At 42.5% G+C, this 19,338-nt stretch overlaps 1 long non-coding RNA gene across 2 annotated transcripts in view; it reads left to right on the forward strand.

The window, feature by feature from the left end:
- The window catches only part of LOC106506801, a 37,225-nt gene continuing 22,556 nt past the window's right edge, over positions 4,670-19,338 (forward strand). The window contains exons 1-3 of one of the 2 annotated variants that reach the window (XR_002340281.1): positions 4,670-4,804; positions 5,632-6,046; positions 16,781-16,932. This is a non-coding gene — a long non-coding RNA (uncharacterized LOC106506801). The remainder of the gene's footprint in view (positions 4,805-5,631; positions 6,047-16,780; positions 16,933-19,338) is intronic. The other variant, XR_001302361.2, reaches the window with a different exon arrangement.

The following is a 19,338-nucleotide window of genomic DNA, read 5'->3' on the forward strand; positions in this document are numbered from 1 at the left end:
TAAATCAACTAATTAATTATTTTTGTCATCATTGTTATTATCATGAGGCACTCCAGGCCCTGCACTGAGATCTTTATGTTTTCCCTCTTGTAATCCTCATTACGGTTTCTTGATTTTACTGTTGAAAGAGGCTTGGAAATGAGGTAACACTCATCCAGGATCCACAGTTCAGAAATGTGCATCCAGATCTTCATGCGCCTGATTCCACAGTCCATGCTAGCTAGTTATGTAGCAAGAACGAGCTTAGCAATTTAGAATTAGATATGTGTCTGTACTTCTTCACATTTTGCTCCATTTGGATATCTTCATTTGGTGAACTTGGGAGTTGCCATGTTACAGCCAGATCTTACAATGGATAGCATTCCTTTGGGTTGGGGGATAATACAGCTGCTTCATCTTGGATAGATTCTTCTGGTGAGCACATGGAGTAGAGGAGGGTAAGTCTCTGAGAAACTTCAAAGGACAAAAAAAAGATCACTTTTTTTTTTGGCATAGGACATCAAAATTTTATCATCTAGTATTTATTGTTTTATTTTGTCATCATAATAATCAAATGCTTTAGACAAGATATTAACTAGCATCCTGTTAGAGAAGAAATTATTGGCATTAATGGTAAATACTTTGCTTAAAGTCAGAGAGCATGTTGGTTGCAGCTCTGGGACTAGAAATGTTTCTCTCTTTTTTTTTCTTCTTTTTTGTTTTTCTTTTTGCTTTTTCGGGCCTCAGGAGAGGCATATGGAAGTTTCTGAGCTAGGGGTCGAGTCAGAGCTATAGCCGATGGCCTGCACCACAGCCATAGCAACAAGGGATCTGAGCCACATCTGCAAACAACACCGCAGCTCACAGCAATGCTGGATCATTGACCCACTGAGCAAGGCTTTAGTGCATAAAGAAGTCAAAATATAATGTTGCACACATTAAACTTCGATAATCTTATAAACCGGTGTTACCTCCATAAAAAATTAAAATGTAAAAGAATGGCTTGGGAGTTCCCTGGAGGGTCAGTAGGTTAAGTATCTGGTGTTGTCACTGTTGTGGCTGTAGTTACCCTTGTGGCATAGGTTCATCCCTGGCCCTGAAACTTCCATATGCTTCAGGAACAGACAAAAAATCCCCCAAAACAAAAAACAAGAATCTGAAAAAGAATGGCTGTGTGTATATGTGTATAACTTTGTTATACAGAAGAAATTTATCACAACATTGTAAATCAACTATACTTCAATAAAACTTTTTTTAATTAAAAGAATGGTTTGAAAGCATGCTCCTTTCCCCCTTTCATCACATACCCTAGATACCAAATCCACTGGCAGGAAGCAAGGGGGCAGTTAACCTGATTTCCATACATAGAATCGGGAAACTCATTTAATGAACCATTGACAATGCCAATATTGGAGTTGGAGGTAAAAGTAAAAGAGACAGATGGGAGTTCCTGTTGTGGTGCAGTGGAAACAAATCCGACTAGTATCCGTGAGGATGAGGGTTCAATCCCTGGCCTCGATCAGTGGGTTAAGGATTCAGAGTTGCCATGAGCTATGGTGTAGGTCATAGACATGGCTCAGATCCCACGTTGCTGTGGCTGTGGTGTAGGCTGGCCGCTGTAGCTCTGTTTTGACCTCTAGACTGGGAACTTTCATATTCTGCAGGTGTGGCCCTAAAAAGACAAAAAAAAAAAAAAAAAAACACAACTAAAAAAGTCAAAGAGACAGAAAAGCAAGAGAAAAGCACTTTGAGATAGATGCCCAGAGATAGGAGAGGAAGCAGGAGTTAAGAGGTAGAAACAGGTTCGTCAGTGCAGACAGGTATCTGAAGTGAAGGCTTGGGCAGGCAAAAGAGGCTTTGTGGTGGATGGCTTTGGGAATGATGGTTTGGGTGAAGCAGGAGAAGGTGGAAAGGATGGGAAGAATAAAAGAGCAAGATCTACATTTGACTAAAGAGAAGATGCGTTGGTGCTAGAAAATTAAAGCAGGTTTGGGAAAGAGGAACCTGGTGGTTTCTATAGGCTGAAGATAGAGTCTTTCCCAATATATACCAGTTCTTCCAAATTGGTAATTATAAGCTTCATAGTAATGGCAAGAAAGCAAGCAAATATTCTACAGACAAAACAGCAAAACCCTCATGGTGGATGGAGGAACCTACTTCAGTGACAGAATGGGGGTCCAAATCTTTGACAGATAATTTCCCACTTCAACACTTTCCATTGTAGCCATGAAGCTTCCTAGTCTGGGTGATCTTGAGCCATGTGCCCATCCACTCCAGCCTCTCTACTTTGCCCACTAAGCCAACCAGAACTTGTATTAGTCATTTTTTTAAAAAAATTCTGTATATTATAATGTTCTGACATCTGGCTGGGGAGGGACTACCTTCCCAGAACTAGGTAATTCTTAGATATAAAAGGGCATGCTGTGATATGCAAACTAACTCATGCAGAACCCTACCTTCCCTATCTGTCTTGTACACTCAGGGAAGCAATATTCTGCCTTAATCACTCCAGGGCCAGGTACCAGGTAACTAAAAAGCATCCCTATAGCCCAAAGTCCACTGAGATTATTCAAACCATCCAATCCTAAACTCTTTACCCTGGCTTGCCTTGCCTTTCCCATGAAAATCCTGATAAGGGTCCTGCTTAATTACTCCCTGACCCCTCACTCTCTGCTCCTGCTTTCTGACCAACACCTGGGGTTCCCCTTGTGTCCCTGTGTGGCAAGCCACACCTCTGTTTGTAGGGAAACTGGATTAATGTTAAACTTTTTTTTTCAGTGGCTTTGACCTCTCCACGCCATCCCTTAGTACTTCATAAACTACTTTCATAAGTCAAGACCCAGACACACAACACACCTCTCCCTACCACTTCTTCTAGACCTTTATTTTTCCAACTCCACTTCCCCATCTCCTTCACTTTACCTTCAGCCCCTGCACCTCTCTAACTGTCCCCTAACCTGACACTTGGCCTTTGAGCCCCGCCTTCTTCCTCGCTCCCCACTCAGCCCCTTCCTCATCCCAGCCCGTGCTCTGATGCCTTTTCAGTCTGAGGAATGGCACAGGGCCTGCATTTAGCATCCCTGCCCCCCATCCCAAATGGCAATATCATCTCTGTGGAAAATATCTCCATCCGGGGCCCTATCCACCTGCACTCATCGCCTTGACTTTACTGAGCTAACAGTTGGTTCCACATCCAGCCCCGTTCCTATTTCTGCCTGCTTTTGTCCTCCCTTTCTCTGTGACCTTTAACAAGTCAGATAAATATTTTACCTTCTGCTTGGAGGCAGATGAAAAATGTCTCCACTTCACAGGAGATTTGTGAGGACTCATTAAAAGTTCTGGAAGTGTTTTGAGAACCTGCCTGGTCTGTGGCAGAGGAAGCAGCTTTGGATGGCAGGGCTGCATGTGTTCACTGTAAACATGGCAGCTCATTACAAGCTATCCTGAGTAGGCTTCAGGAACAGCTTCCTCAAGGTAAGAACTAATGAAAACGAAAATGCTGTGCCATCAGCCGTCACTTCAAAGGCAACCAAAATGCAAGTTGCCTTAACAATGCCCTCCTTCTTGTGTCCAAAATGTCTCCAGTATAGGGAGCGCATTCCTTTATTCTGACTTCATCATTTAGAGGCTTTCATGCAGAAGACCAAATGGCTGATACATGCCACAGTGTACATGATTATTTTTTATGGTAGAGAAAGCAAGTTATGAGACATTTTTTTGATATCTTTAAAGTTTCTCCTATCTATTTGGCTGAAAGAAATCACTCATAAATTTATATCTGTAAATATGCCTTTGAAGTGACAGCAAATATAGCTCAAAATATATTGGATGGTCAAAATATGGGTAAGGGACACTAAAAAGAGCAGATGGTGTCACCCAAAGGTCTCTTTTATGACTTTCTTCTTTTTTTATTTTTTAGAATTTTTTTCAAATTTTTTTTCCCTGGGAGTTCCCATCGGAGCTCAGTGGAAACAAATCTGACTAGCATCCATGAGGATGCAGGTTGGATCCCTGGCCTTGCTCAGTGGGTTAAGGATCCCGAATTGCTGTGAGCTGTGGTGTAGGTCCTAGACACGGATAGGATCTGGCATTGCTGTGGCTGTGATGTAGGCCACCAGCTACAGCTCTGATAGCACCCCCCAGCCTGGGAAATTCCATATGCCCAGGGTGCGGCCTTAAAAAGACAAAAAATAAAAAATTTTCCTTATATTAAAAAAAAACTATTTTATATTGCAGTGTAAATGATTTACAATGCTGTGTTTGTATGACTTTCTACAAAACTACCTTGGGAGGAAAGATTACCTCCACTGTGTGTGGCAGGGAGCAGGAGATAGTACTTTTAAATTAGGCTCAGAAGGGAGTCCAGGGGGGTTATGGGGCTGTGGACAACGGCAACCTTAACCCAAATCTTCTTGAGAGTGGTGGGGTGAGAAGGCAGGTCAGCAGGTCCAGAGTTTAATCTTCTGCTTCTATTCCCTTTTTACTCTACCAAGGTACTTCACAGAATCAACTCATTTAATTAAAATGGCAGAAATGAATGGCCATGGCTTGAATGTTTGTGTCTCCCTCAAAATCATATGTTGAAATCCTAACTCCCGCAAAGGAAGGTATCAGGAGGTGGGGCCTTTGGGTGGTGCTTAGGTCATGAGGGTGGAGCCCTTGGGAATGGAATTAGTGTTCTGATAAAAGAGGCTCTGGAGAGCTCACTGGCTCCTTCCCATGATGCAGACGCGGAGGGAAGGGCTGGCTGCGATTCTGGAAGAGAGCTCTCACCAAAACATACCCACACTGGTGCCCTGATCTTGGACTTCCCAACCTCTGAACTGTGAGCAATTTCTGTTTTTGTTCTCTGTGTGTGTGTGTCTTTTTAGGGCCACAGCTGTGGCCTATGGAAGTTCTCAGGCTAGGGGTCAAAATGGAGCTGCAGCTGCTGGCCTACACGACAGCCACAGCAACATGGGATCCGAGCCACATCTGTGACCTACACCACAGCTCACAGCAACGCCAGATCCTTAACCCACCAAGCAGAGCCAGGGATCGAACCCAGGCCTTCCTGGATACTAGTCGGGTTTTTACCGCTGAGCCACAACAGAAACTCCCAATTTATGTTGCTTATAAGCTACCTGGTCTGCGGTATTTTGTCTTAACAGCCCAAATAGACTAGGACATCAACTAAGATACTTCTCCTATAACCTTGAGCCAGATGAGTAAGGTAATTTGACAGGGAATGATGAGAGGGAGGAGATTAAAAAATGTCAACAGTTACTTCAGTAGATCCAGCGGGAATCATTTCCCTCAGGCAGAACAGGCTGCTCTGTTGACTGTAGACAAAAATCCCTCAGAAGGAATGGAAAGAAACCCCACATGCATTTGTATACCCCCCAGGAGAGGCACCTTGCCGCCTCTCTCTGAGCACTTATTAAAAAGTCTGTTTTATTTTTTGATGTTCCTTTTTCTTTCTCCCTGTCTCTGTCCTCCCTGTGCTCAGTTTCCTGAACATGCAAGTGAGCCCCAGGGCAGTCACAGCTTTGGGCTGACAAAATTTCAGCCACTCACAGATAACAGGGGCACTCATTTCTAGGACGTTCCAGGAGAAAGTGTTTTTCTTGGGCCTGACAATAGCTGACTAATGCATCGAATTCCATTTCCCAGACAAACAGGGGCCTGCAGGCCTGGCTCCTCTCTGAAGCACAGTGTCAGCTCCAGCGAGACAATGTGTCACAGAGACTAAGGTGTGTGCAGTCAGGAGGATGATTGGAGAAGGAACCTCCTCCTGGAAAGAAGTAAAAAAATATGTCTATAATACGACCAGCCACCAAAGCAGGCATCGATCTGAGATGCTGGCCAGAGAGGGTGAATTCAGGTGTGGGGCCCCACTGGATATGACTGAAGACCAGCCACCAGAGGAAATTTAAGCAGAGGAGAGGAGAGAACCTGACTTAAGGGCTGGCTCTGTGGCTGCTTTCAGAGAAATCTCCGCTGTCTCCTAACCTGCTTCGTCCTCAGTTTCCTCATCATGGACATAATGACAGCTTCTACCTCAGGTGTCCTGAGGCAACACATCATGGTAAGTGCAAAAGACTTAATGGGATACCTAGAACAGAGGAGAGGCTCATTACATGCCTTCTGCTAGAATGATTACTATTATTGTTATTATTTACCCTAAACAAAGAGGAGGGTGGCCGTATCCGTTTTTGTTTTGTTTTGGCCATGCCCATGGCATGCAGAAGTTCCTGGATGAGGGATCAAGCCCATGCCACAGCAGAGACCCAAGCCATAGCAATGACAATGCCGGATCCTTAACCCACTGAGCCACCAGGGAACTCCTGTACCCACCTTTTTCCCCTGTGCCCACGTTTATAGGGCATTCATGTATTTGGTGTGGCAAATGGAGATGAAAGAGATCCTGTTTGTACACACATGAGATCCTGACACAAGTTGACCCCAAACTGCCTTCCTCACATTAAAAATGAGGAAACTGAGGCAAAAAGAGATGAAGTAACTTGTTCAGGGTCACATAGAAAAGCAGAGTTAAAATTCCAGCCTGGGAAGTCTGTGCTGTCTTTATAGCTGAAACTTCCAACAGACGTCTTAGAAGCGTCCACACCACCCACATTTCCCGGATCATAGCATCTCCCTTTTCTGTTTAATCTGCAATGTCCTTTCTCCTCTTCTTAATCAAATAAGCTACTACTCAGTCTTTGAGTTGCAGCTTCAGTGTTTTCTCACTGGGCCCCTGTGAGGCCTTTGCTGAGGCCACCGGGAAAGTGCGTCTCTCCCACCACTGGGCTCATATCTATCTTTGTCATCATATTGAGTTTTGGCTTTGGTTGAAGCTACTGGCCACTTCTTAATGTCAGGGCTCTTGCTGTCCATGGGGGACATCAGAGGGAGGTCTGTGGATCAGGCATGTGGATATGTGCGTGTGTGTGCGCGCGCACACACACACACACACACACGCGCGCGCGCACACACACGCACACACGGGACGTTCCTATTGTGGCTCAGTGGAAACAAATCTGACTAGTATCCACATGGACGCGGGTTTGATCCCTGGCCTTGCTCAGTGGGTTAAGGATCTGGCATGGCCATGAGCTGTGGTGTATGTCGCAGATGTGGCTCGGATCTGATGTTGCTGTGGCTGGGGTGTAGGCCAGAAGCTACAGCTCGGATTCAACCCTTAGCCTGGGAACCTCCGTATGCTGTGGGTAAGGCCCTAAAAAAAAAAAAAAAAAAAAAAAAACACATACACACGCGGAAGATTTGCACACTCGTGTACACAGAAATCATTTTTATATGCTTTTCTGAAGTTTCGTGGCACACATTATTTTTCCGTCTGGTGTGGCCACTCCTGCAGCTGTACACTGTATACTCTCATCAGTGTTGTCATTTGCTAGAACAGCTTTCCACTGGCAGAAATTTTAAAATATATGTCCTGCCATTGTCATGATGAGCATCTGTCTTTACTTCAGGATTGGTTTGGGTGAGAAAATGTCAAAGAAAATAATAAAGAAGAAATAGCAAATATCCTTGGGCTTTGCCATCCCTGGTGTGTGATAAGACACCAAAACCCCAGCAGTTTTTTTTTTAATTGAAGTATAATTGATTTACAATGTTGTGCCAACCCCAGTGCTTTTTGCATGACAACATTCTTGTTGATGGAAGGAGCATGAAGCCAAAAATAAGGTAGAGTATATCTTTTTCAAGAAAAAAAGGCTAGAGGGGAAAAGGCAAGACCTCACCAAAATTTGGTGTGCCCTGATGCAGCAGCCTGTTCTTAAAATAGCCACAAGATAATTGGTAAAAACTGTAAGACAGTCAAGTTCGTGTGTAGTTGGGAACAGAGAAGGTGGATTAAATTGGTACCTTTAAAAAAATGAAATTATTCCATGATGGCTTACTTTTTAAAAATAATATTTTGAGGCATGTGATGAAGGGTTTGGAAACTTCTTTAAGCAGCCCGCTGATGCCTTCAAAAATGAATTCCTATTTAGCAAGTTCTCTTTGAAATTTCAAATCCACCAATATCATTGAAATGCTGGAAAGTTTCTCCTGCAAATAAAACTCGCTGGGCACTTTATGAGCAGAGAGAACGCCTGTGGTGCTTGGTAACACATCTTAGAGAGAGTAGCTTTATGCAGTAAGTTCTATGACCCATCGTTTTGTGTGGTCCCGCTTATCTGCAGCAAGGTATCAACTTTGTTGATGCCGGGGCCTTGAATCCTGGCCTTTCAAAATGTTTTCTCATGAAATGAAAGCGGAATATGAACTTCTCTTTTACAGATCTGTGATACAGAATTATGCAGACAACTTAAAAACTCCACATGACTCTTTAAAGCACTTTTGCTCAGACAACCTGAAAATTGAAACATGGGTTCTTAATCCTTCCTTTGCTAACATCAACAGCATCCTCTTGCTGAAGATGAAACTCAGTCATGTGAAGCCACTAGAAATGAAAGGACATAAATTCAATTCAGATGGTCTTGGAATACTTTGGTGTTCCCTTGTCACAAGCTCACTGTCATCTGGGAACATGAACTGATTATATTTGCGATGACATACTGTTATGGGCCAAGGTTTTCTGTGTGCATTACCATCAAAACAGAAAATCTATAGGAAAGTGCACGTGCTCTCTGGCAAAGGACCACTTGGTAATTTTAGCTTCTAATTCAAGACAAAGGGAGAGATGCCTTCTCCCTGAAATTTATTTTTTAGCGAAATCAAAGTTTTTTTGGTTTTGGTGGTGTTTTTTGTTTTTGTTTTTGACTGTGCCCAAGGCATGTGGACATTCAAAGCCACACCACAGCAATGACCTGAGTCACTGCAGGGATAATGCTGGGTCCTTAACTTGCTACAAAGAAACACCCAAACATTTTTCTTTTTTTTTAATTGGCACACTTTGGATTTATTTCTTTCCTTCTTCCTATTATTTTTAAGAATATTATCTGAAATTCATTTTGCATTCAAAAAAATAATGGAAAAGGCACAATTCTTTATAAAAAGTAGTTTGATCTCAATGCTATGAAATAAGTTGTATACATAATTTTGCTTATACTCTTAGTTAAATATCTCTAGGAAGAGAAGTTCTAGCTTTCATGAAATTCCCAAAGCCTCCATGATGTTAAAAAATTAAGACCGATAGCATGAAATTATATCTTGAGGTCAGGACCATTTTTCTAACCTGAATTTTCCCTGCAGAACCTAGAAAAGTGACTGTACTTAATACCCAGTGATGTTGGTCTCTGGTAGTCATGGTTTTCCCATTCCTTAAAGGATGCTGACCATGGGAGACAGAGTTGGTTGGATGAGTAGGTTTACCTATGGTTTTTAACTTTAAAACTGAGTGCAAATATTTATTCCTTATCAAGAGAAGAGGAAATTTCCTTGGTAAGATTCTTATGACGAGGGGAAGGAAGAGTCTTAGGACCAGGAGAAGGAAGGATATCAAGAGAAAATTTACTTCCTTGGTTGACGCCACAAAATTGTGAGGTAGAATGGGTTTCTTGTATTTCTGTAGTAGATTCAACAAAGCCAAAGCCTTTAACCATCAAGATAAACATCATTAGGGTATTGATATTGTTATGGGCTGAATTATGACCCCTCCAAATTCATATGTTGAAGTCCTACCCCCAAACTTCAAAATAGGACCTTATTTGGAGACAAGATCTTTACAGATTTAATTAAGTAAAAATGCAGTCCTTGCGGGCAGAGGCTTCCAGTGCGATTGGTGTCATGATAAGGAGAGGAAATGTACACACAGACAGGGACAGATGGGAGGTACAGAGAGAAGACCACCATCTACCAACCAAAGAGAGGCTCGGAACAGAACAGATCCATCTCTTACGGCCCTCAGAAGAAACCAACCTTGGTTTCTTGGGCTTCTAGCTTTCAGAGCTGTAGGAAAACACATTTCTGTTGTTTAAGCCATCCTGTCTCTGATACCTGGTTGTAGCAGCCTGAACAAAATACAGATACACAGACTAAATCCCAGGGGGCTCCAGGCAAAGACAGAGAATCCAGGCTAGGAGACCCTGGAGGAACACTTATGGAGGCACGGAAGCAGATCTGATAACTAAGCCCTCCAGTGCTGCCTCAGGGAAGGAGAGCAGTCTTAGAACCCAACCTAGATGAGCAACTCTGAGGTTCCAAGTTTTAAGTTCCTTCATCGTACATTAAATCTGCTAGAGAATGTGATGCCTCTGGTGTAGGAAAGACACATGGGCCTGTTATTTTCTTTCTCATGCAGAGAAGCGTAAAATATAAAATCTCCATATTAGAGGTAGAGAAAGAGGAGGGCCAGTAAGAGCAGATCGAAAGGGAAGACCTTCCCTCACTGAACGTGGCTGAGCTCCATCTCCCCAGCCTCCTGCACTGCGCATTGTCGGTTGCTTTGCTCTACCCTCATCCCCACCGCCGAGGAAGGTTGGTGCTCCCTGGCCCCCTTCCTTGGCATGCTCTTCCCGGGGTGGTCTCACTCCCACTCGAGGTTTCAAATGTCTAAATGGGCTTAGACTCCTGTTGTCCTTCAGACTGGAGTCTGCACCCTGGCTCTGCCCTTAATTTCCCAGCAGATTACTTTGGGAAAGTTCCCCAGCCTCCCTAAGGTCTGAGTGTCTTTAGATAATAATAGTATTACTCTCCCAGGGTCTTCTGGAGCTTCATGAGAAACTGCCCATAAGCTCTTTGCACAGGTTTGACTCAGAGCACGTATCCCATAAACGAGAGTTAAAATGAAAGTAACAACAGTATGACAGACAAGCATGTGGCGTTTCCTATGTACCAAGTACTGATCCAAAAGCTTTATATACATCAACTTACTTAATTCTTGCAACCGATGAGGCAGCTAAGGCACAGAGAAGTTATGTAACTTGCCCAAGCTTACAAGTCAGTGATGGACGTAGATGCCCAAGCTCAGGGAGTCTGGCTCCAGAGGCTGTCTTCTCAAACTCTTGGGCACACTTGGTGTGATTATTATTGCCATTTTTTATTCATGACACTGCCTGCCTCTCTCTCATGAGCTTCCAAATCATATGGCTTAAAAAAACAATACAAAACAAAACAAAAACTCCAATAAACACCTGTCTGGGTACCACACAGGCACCTCAGATACAACATACTCAAGAGTCCCCCAGACCGACTTCCCACCTGTGCCCCTTTCTCAGGAGCAGATGATGCTGCATGAAACCTGGTGTCACATTAGTTTCCTTGTTTTCCCTTGCCCCTGTCACCTCTGAGCAATCCATTAATAATTCCTAATTCTGTCCTCTTCTCTCCACCCCTAATATTTCTCTGGTTCAAGACATCATCATCTTTGCTCTAGATAACAGTGACAGCCTTCTAGCTGGTTTTCCTACCTCTGGGCTCCAAGACTCCCTAACTCTTCTCCACAGATTTTAAAATACTAATCTGACCATCTTCATCCCACCTAAAGGTTTAAGCATGTGTTCCTTAGCATAGCTCAGAAGACCCCTCATGGCTGATTCCTGTCCACCTTTCCAGCCTCAACCAGCTCCCATCTCCCACCAACTTCCATGCCCCCTCACATTATCAGCAATCCCCCGGTTCACCCTCTCTATCTCCCTCTCTCTCTATTTTACGAGTATAATAGACACTACATTTAAAAAAAAAAGTATTCAGGAGTTCCCGTCGTGGCGCAGTGGTTAACGAATCCGACTAGGAACCATGAGGTTGCGGGTTCGGTCCCTGCCCTTGCTCAGTGGGTTAACGATCCGGCGTTGCCATGAGCTGTGGTGTAGGTTGCAGACATGGCTCGGATCTGGCGTTGCTGTGGCTCTGGCGTGGGCTGGCGGCTACAGCTCCGATTGGACCCCTAGCCTGGGAACCTCCATATGCCGCGGGAACGGCCCAAAGAAATAGCAAAAAGACAAAAAAAAAAAAAAAAAAAAAAAGTATTCATCTTACCTAGCAAGACTATATAAAACAATCACCCATAGGGAGGAGATGATCACTTACTTTCCCATCCGCCATTTTTCTCATCGCTAAAATACCTACAAAATTAAATTTTGTTACTTGCAGGGGTACAAAAGGTCACTCTAAAAAAAATTAATGTATAATCGATTTACAATGTTGTGGCAGTTTCTACTGTACTGCAAAGTGACTCAGTTAAAGTTACTTTTAAATCAGTTTTTATCAGGAAGCAAAATTTTTTAAAGTCATACTTCAAAGACATAGAATCTATAAACCAATTACAAACCAGCGACATTATTTGTATATTCTGTTTTTATCATCTTAATCCACATTTTTTATCTGAAGGAAAAGCTGACTGACTCTCTTCTGGTGACATAAAGGAGCTAGCATGTGACTAATTAGTTCTGTTTGCTGGACCCAAAAGTCTTCAAGGACCTAGAGACCTTATTGTTGAGGCTCAGGGGATGGATGCTGTTATCCTACTGCCCTCTGCTGCTGCAAATGTGAAGCTCCCCATGGTGTTGTGAAGGAGGCCAGGACACCTCAGATTTTTAGAGGTGCAAGTCAGCTTTTCTTTCAGATACTAGGTGCAAATTTCTAGTAGCCTATCCAAGCTTTCTTTCTTTGAATATCAGTTTCTCCTTTAAGCCATACATGATACATTTTGAAAGTATGTATAAAAGATTAAGTGCCCTTTGATCACCTGTGCCCCATGGTCAGAAAATTCTCAGTAGTTGGCAGACACCCATGGTCAGATGCTATTGTGAAGTAAAAAGAAGAAAAGGGAAGTGCTTCTATGTGCCATGATGTTACTTCATCTCAGAAACACTTTATAGGAGGGCAGTATTGTGTAATGGTGCAACGCACAAGCTTGCAATCAAAGCCATTGAGGTCTTCACGCCAGTTCTATTTATGGAACCTACTCTAAGCTCATTTGCTCACACGGAAAAAAATTAAAGTTGTATATAAGCATATAATTAGGTATTAAATAATAACAGTTGGATGTTCTCATTTATGAAAAGTTTTAAAGAAGTGACTAACAATTTTACCCAGGCTAGCTCCTACCATCCATCAGGACCAGACATCACTAAATTATTTGTCCCTGAAATCAACTCTTGCTGCTTAAAGATTAAAGTTTTCTATAGTAGGCAAAAAGTGTATATATTTTGGCTGCTCAATTTTTTAAAACATTTGTATACTGCATATTAAGTTGTAGTGTTTTCTTTCCCTACTTTCAGAAAATGATTAACCTAGAAATTTCTTCTACCTCTGGCTCTTAATTAAAACCTATTAGAGAAAAATAAAATCATTCAGAATTATTTATTCCTTAGAAATCATATAATTGTATATTAACCCAAACCCATTCTGCCCCTATAGCTATAATCTAGGATTAGCAAGTTAGTGTGGAAGAAGTAATATATTTTAATAAAAATTATATGTGCTACCTTCTTTTTTTTTTTTTCCGCCTTTTTAGGGCTGCACCCTCGGTATATGGAGGTTCCCAGGCTAGGGGTCTAATTGGAGCTGTAGCCGCCAGCCACAGCCACAGCAACGCCAGATCCGAGCCGTGTCTGTGAGCTACACTACACCACAGTTCCTGGCAATGCTGGGTCCTTAACCCACTGAGGGAGGCCAGGGATCGAACCTGCAACCTCATGGTTCCTAGTAGGATTCGTTTCCACTGCGCCACAATGGGAACTCCCAATATGTGTGCTACCTTCTAAAGTTTGTTATCAGAGTTCCCTTGTGGCTCAGTTGTTAAGGATCTGCTTTATCACTGCTATGGCCCTGGTAACAGCTTTGGCATGGTTTGATTCCTGGCCTAGGGAACTCCCACATGCCACAGATGTGGCTGAAAATAAATAAATAATAAAGTTTGTTATCAACTATATGCTTGTAATGAAATGATTGGAAGCTAATATGTAAAAAAAAAGTTGTATTAACAAAATATGTTGAAATGTTATTGGGTCTAATTGCAAATATAACATATTAGGCATCAGGCCTGAGACCCCTACTGAGACCTACATACCCACTGAGACCCCTGAAGGTATTAATTTTTTTCTGATCATATGTGTGCATCCATGTGATAGCACATTGTACCAGAATTAGGTAATTTGTAGTTTTCACAAATTAAACATACTTACCCCTTTTAAGTAAAAAAAATAAATAAATACATTCTACCTATCCTATTCCTCAAACCAAAAATTTTAAAACCAGTTTTAGATTTCAAATTTAAAATAATCACCTATGGGAGGGAATCCTCTGGAAAATATCTAAAGGCTTCTGATAAATTATGGTCATCATCTGCCAAGTGCCTACTGCTTTTATGACAAGCACTGTGCTAGCTGACTTCTGTGTATTTTCTCTAATCTTTTCAACAGATGGCCTTCCACACTGAGGGAACAAACTCAGAGAATGTAAATAACTAGTCTAAGGTCGACAACTTGTAGATGGCCAAACTGGGAGTGGTTGGTTCTTTCCTGCTACCAAGGATTAGGCTTCCCATGAAAAAACTACTAGAATTTTATTCAAATGATACCTCTTATAGTTCTTCTTGTGGCTCAGTAGAAACAAATCTGACTGGTAGCCATGAGGACACAGGTTTGATCCCTGGCCCCACTCAGTGGGTTCAGGATCCAGCATTGGGGTAACCTGTGGTATAGGTCGAAGACAAGGCTCAGATCTGGCATTCCCGTGGCTGTGGTGTAGGCCAGCGGCTACTATAGCTCCGATAGACCCCTAGCCTGGGAACCTCCATATGCCACAGGTGCAGCCCCAAAAAGACAAAAAAAAAAAAAAACTCTTATAAAATAATTATTTGCCAGAAGTTTATGAGGCTCTATGGCTGCATAAAAGCAATGAGACTCAGTGGATGGATGAAGTTGTAGCTCCTAGTGACTGATGTACTTTAAAAATATGATCATGATAATCAACGCTGAATGCCACATAATAAATAATATGCAGAAGAAACAAAATAATCTTTTTTATTTTTAGGGTTGCACCTGTGGCATATGGAAGTTCCCAGGCTAGGGGTTGAATCAGAGCTTCAACTGCAGCCTACACCACAGCCATTGGCAATGCTTGATCCTTAACCCACTGATCAAGGCCAGGGATCAAACCCACATCCTCATGGATACTGGTGGGTCCTCATGATACTCTTATTGCTGAGCCACAAGGGGAACTCCCAAAACAAGGTTACTCTTAAAAAAAAAAAATGAAAAAATATCAACTTTACTATGTAAGAACCAAGTTCTTAAAATTAGATGTGATTTTCACCTTTGGAGGAACAATAATTACAGAATTTGATAAGCCCCCGTGTAGTAAGGAAAATCAGTCCTCTCATTCACTATTGGTAAGATCCTTGACAGGAAAACATTTTTAGAAGAAAATTTTGCAATATCTCTCTGAGTTGAACTACTTCATCCTGGTAAAAGCACATAGGAGTTCCTGCTGTGGCTCAATGGAAATGAATCTGACTAGTATTCATGAGGATGCAGGTTCAATCCATGGCCTTACTCAGTGGGTTAGGGATCTGGCATTGCCGTGAGCTGTGGTGTAGGTTGCAGATGTGGCTCGGATCCTGTGTTGCTATGGCTATGGTAAACCTCAATATGCCACGGGTGTGGCCCTAAAAAAAAAATACATATATATGTTCAGATACTAATGGCATAATTTTTGATAGCGGGGGGGGGAAATCTCCAGAAAATCACATATTCATCAATAAGAACTTAGAGTGGTATGTGGAGTACAGTGTGACTACTACAAAATACCCTGATACAGACAAAATATATTGTCACGTGGGAAGAGCATGTTCTAGATAATCCTGGACACCATAGCCCTATTGGTGTTAAATACGTTGTTAATTAACAAGGAGACCTTCAGACTGGTGGATCTTAGTGTATGTAAGCCTGTAAGTGACTCAACGTACAAAATTAACATGTTAAGGGCAACCAATCACACAGTCATCTAGGTGTTAAGTTAGAGCCAATCAAATAATTTCCTTTTTTTGCTTCTGCACTTTATATAAACTCTTCCCTTGCCTCCTGTCCTTGGAACACTTCTAACCACTTTGGTTTTGGTGCTACTGGATTCTGATCGATATTTGCTCAAATAAATTCTTAAAAGTTTGCCTTTTAGCAACATACACATACCTCTGATTCCTTATGTCAAGGAAATTGCTGGAATTTTATACAAGAAACCATAACCAGGAAGTAACACTAGGAGAGGGAAGAGGACTTTTAATTTTCTGCTGTGTGATTTTGTATTATTTTACCCTGAGCAGCATAACTTTAAAAGAATAAAAAGATTTTAAGCCAACAATATATGTGCGTCCACTTTTAAAAAAATTTTTTGAAGCTTAAAAATGTAAAATAATATTTTGAACCATTTTGATTGCTTTTGCAGCTCTATCTCAATTCAAATATTAAACATAGTTTAGGGAGTTCCTGTAGTGGCTCAGAGGTAATGAACCTGATTAATATCCATGAGGACAAGGGTTCAAACCCTGGCCCGGCTTGGAGTTGGAGGCCAGGGGGGAGGAGGCAGTGACATTTGTTCAGATCAGGTAGGGCATTCAAGTACAACCGCTCTTGGCTCTTACAGGGAATAGAAGGCTAATTGTGCCTGCATCAAATCTTCTTTTCAATCCTGGGCAAATTGGAGCTCTTGGTGGAATCAAAGAAAGCAAAGAATTCTGGTTCTTTTTCCTTATCTCTTTTCCTTTTATTTTCTTCTCTCCCATCCACTCTCTCCCACCTTCTTCCTTCCTTCTCTCTCTGACTGCAAGCAGAGGAGAAAAGAGAATATCCAGGTTCTCAATTTTATTGATGGATTTTCACATTCTAATTCTTAACCACTCCATATCAAATTTCAGTGCCATCAAAATACCAGTACCTTGTGCAGGATGATTGTGTTGAAACAATTCTGGCAGTTTCGCATGTGAAACATATCTTGTGAGTCTTGGTTCCCCGGTAGGCAAGCTGCTGAGTCAAGCTGTTTGTCAAGGTCAAAGGATACTGCCATACAGTAAGTATAGTAATTCAAAAAGACCTTTCCAAAAATGACCTTTCAATGAGAGATGCTCTTTTCAGTTAATTATTCTAAAAAGCACACTTTAAAATGGACATACTGTTCATTTCATCTAATGTGCCAACTTAGAAACATATTACAAAAGAACAAAATATTAACAAAGAGAAAAGCACGTCTGCTTTCCTGTTTGTTTTGTAAGTTTTAATTCATAAAGGTGACTGAGTGGCTACACAGAGGACCACATATGAAACACCAGGTTTTGGACAGAATCCGGAAGCAGGAGCAAGGGAAGGAAGTAGAGCCAGCCCGCAGGCTTTACTGGCATTTCCCTGGGACAGGCAAGGCGGGGCAGGGCAGTTTAGAACTGGCTCATTTGAATACTTTCAGCAGGCTTTGAGCTGCAGGAAGGAAAACGGGATTTCCTTGACCCACTAAGGGTCCTCGGTTGGGTGTGAAAATTAACCTTGTGACAAAAACCGATTCACAGGAGAAAGGCACACACATTTATTTAAGTTTCATGGGCCACCAGAGCCTTCATAAAATGTGAAAACCCAAGGGAAACTGTTAGATCTGTATATTTGTAAGCTAGTTGCTTGAAGAGTGGCAGCAAGAGAGAACTATGACAGGTGAAGGAGGACAACGTACCTGTAGGAAACGGGAGGCAGCAGCAAGGCAAGTGTGTTTGGGTCCTTCCCGGCATCCATTTGTCTTCAGACAAAAGGTTGCTTCTTTCCTCTGGGTACACGGAAGATACCTTTCACCTGAGGGTGTTATGGCCTGTTTGGAGGAAGAAGGCTGAGGTGGGGAGGGGATTAAAATGATCTTCCTGCTCCTGCTGTTTTCTCAAATTCCTTCAGCTTAAATACTCAATATGCCAAGGTGCCATGTTGAGGGTGGAGGCAGTCTGTCCTGAAGGCCATCAGGGCTATCAAGGTGCTCTCTGGTTGCTAGGCCCCTGGCCCTGGGATGATTAAAGCAGAGAAATACTGCCTCCTGGTGTGTATGGGCCAGACCGAGGAGGCAGCAGTCTGGATTGGTTAGATTTCATATAAAATAGCATGTTGCTATCTCTAACAACTGGCTAGCCCTGGGAGGACAGTCCCTCCCCTTCCAGAAAGGTGTATGTCAAAACATCCAAATAAGTGGCAAAAAAAAAAAAGATTGTTACTATTATTTTAAATGGGAAATGAGAAATAAGGTCATTTTCAACATGTATCTAAAGAAACAGAAGAGTGGTACGGAGCATTTCCAAAGTCAAAAATCATTTTAAATGAAATGTTTTCAAAATAGAGACACTTTCAGCAAAGAAAGAAAAAATGTGTTCATCACATGGCAGTTAAATCCCAAACACATGGTTGTGCCTTTGCTGAGCTGTCCTGGGGTGGAGTAGAAAGAGGACGGGCCAGAAGCCTGTCTGACACTGTGGCGGGAGGTTACACGGGGAGGAGCTGTCCTTACCGTCCTCGGAGTTCTAGCCACACCACAGTAGTGGATGCCTCACGGTCCTCTTCCTCAGAAGTAGGTCAGAGGCCTTCTAAAGATCACTAGTACTTTGCCAACTGCCAATTTAGTTTAAAAATTGAGAAATTGAGAAATTCTTTTATTTCAACTACATTACCAAATAAGGGTCAGCATTTTGGAAATATTTCTCTTTTCTTGAACTTCTGCTCTTCATTTTGTCCTCTAAACCCCTGTGGGCTGTCATTTTCCTATCAGTCCCTTTTGTGTGAGCAAATTGTTTTTGTGTAGATCAAGAATCCAACAATTGGGAGTTCCCATCGTGGCTCAGTGGTATTGAACCCAACTAGCGTCCGTGAGGACGTGGGTTTGATCCCTGGCCTTTCTCAGTGGGTTAAAGGATCCGGCATGGCTATGAGCTGTGTGGTGCAGGTTGCAGATGCAGCTTGGATCCCACGTTGCTGTGGCTGTGGTGTGGGCCGGCAGCTACAGCTCAGATTTGAGCCCCTAGCCTGAGAACTTACATATGCCAACAGTGGGACCCTAAAAATACAACAGCAACAAAAATCCAACAATTAATTTTCCTGGACAAATATATTTACCCAAAGTACACTGTCAAGAGCTTTTTTGTGACCTATGCTGCAGCTGTGGCAATGTGGGATCCTTAAGCTACTGTGCTGGGCTAGGGATCGAACCTGTATCTCAGCACTGCAGAGATGCCACAAATCCTGTCGTGCACTGCGGGAATTCCACACTTTAATATTTTCTTGACATTTTAAAAAATTTTGTCTTTTAGGGCCACACTGATGGCATATGGAAGTCCCCAGGCCAGGGGTCCAATCAGAGCTATAGCTGCTAGCCTACACCACAGTCACAGCAATGCCAGATCCAAGCCATGTCTGGGACCTACGCCACAGCTCACGGCAACGCTGGATGCTTAACTCA

This window comes from Sus scrofa, chromosome 18 (genome assembly GCF_000003025.6).
Source record: "Sus scrofa isolate TJ Tabasco breed Duroc chromosome 18, Sscrofa11.1, whole genome shotgun sequence".
Classification (NCBI taxonomy): domain Eukaryota; kingdom Metazoa; phylum Chordata; class Mammalia; order Artiodactyla; family Suidae; genus Sus; species Sus scrofa.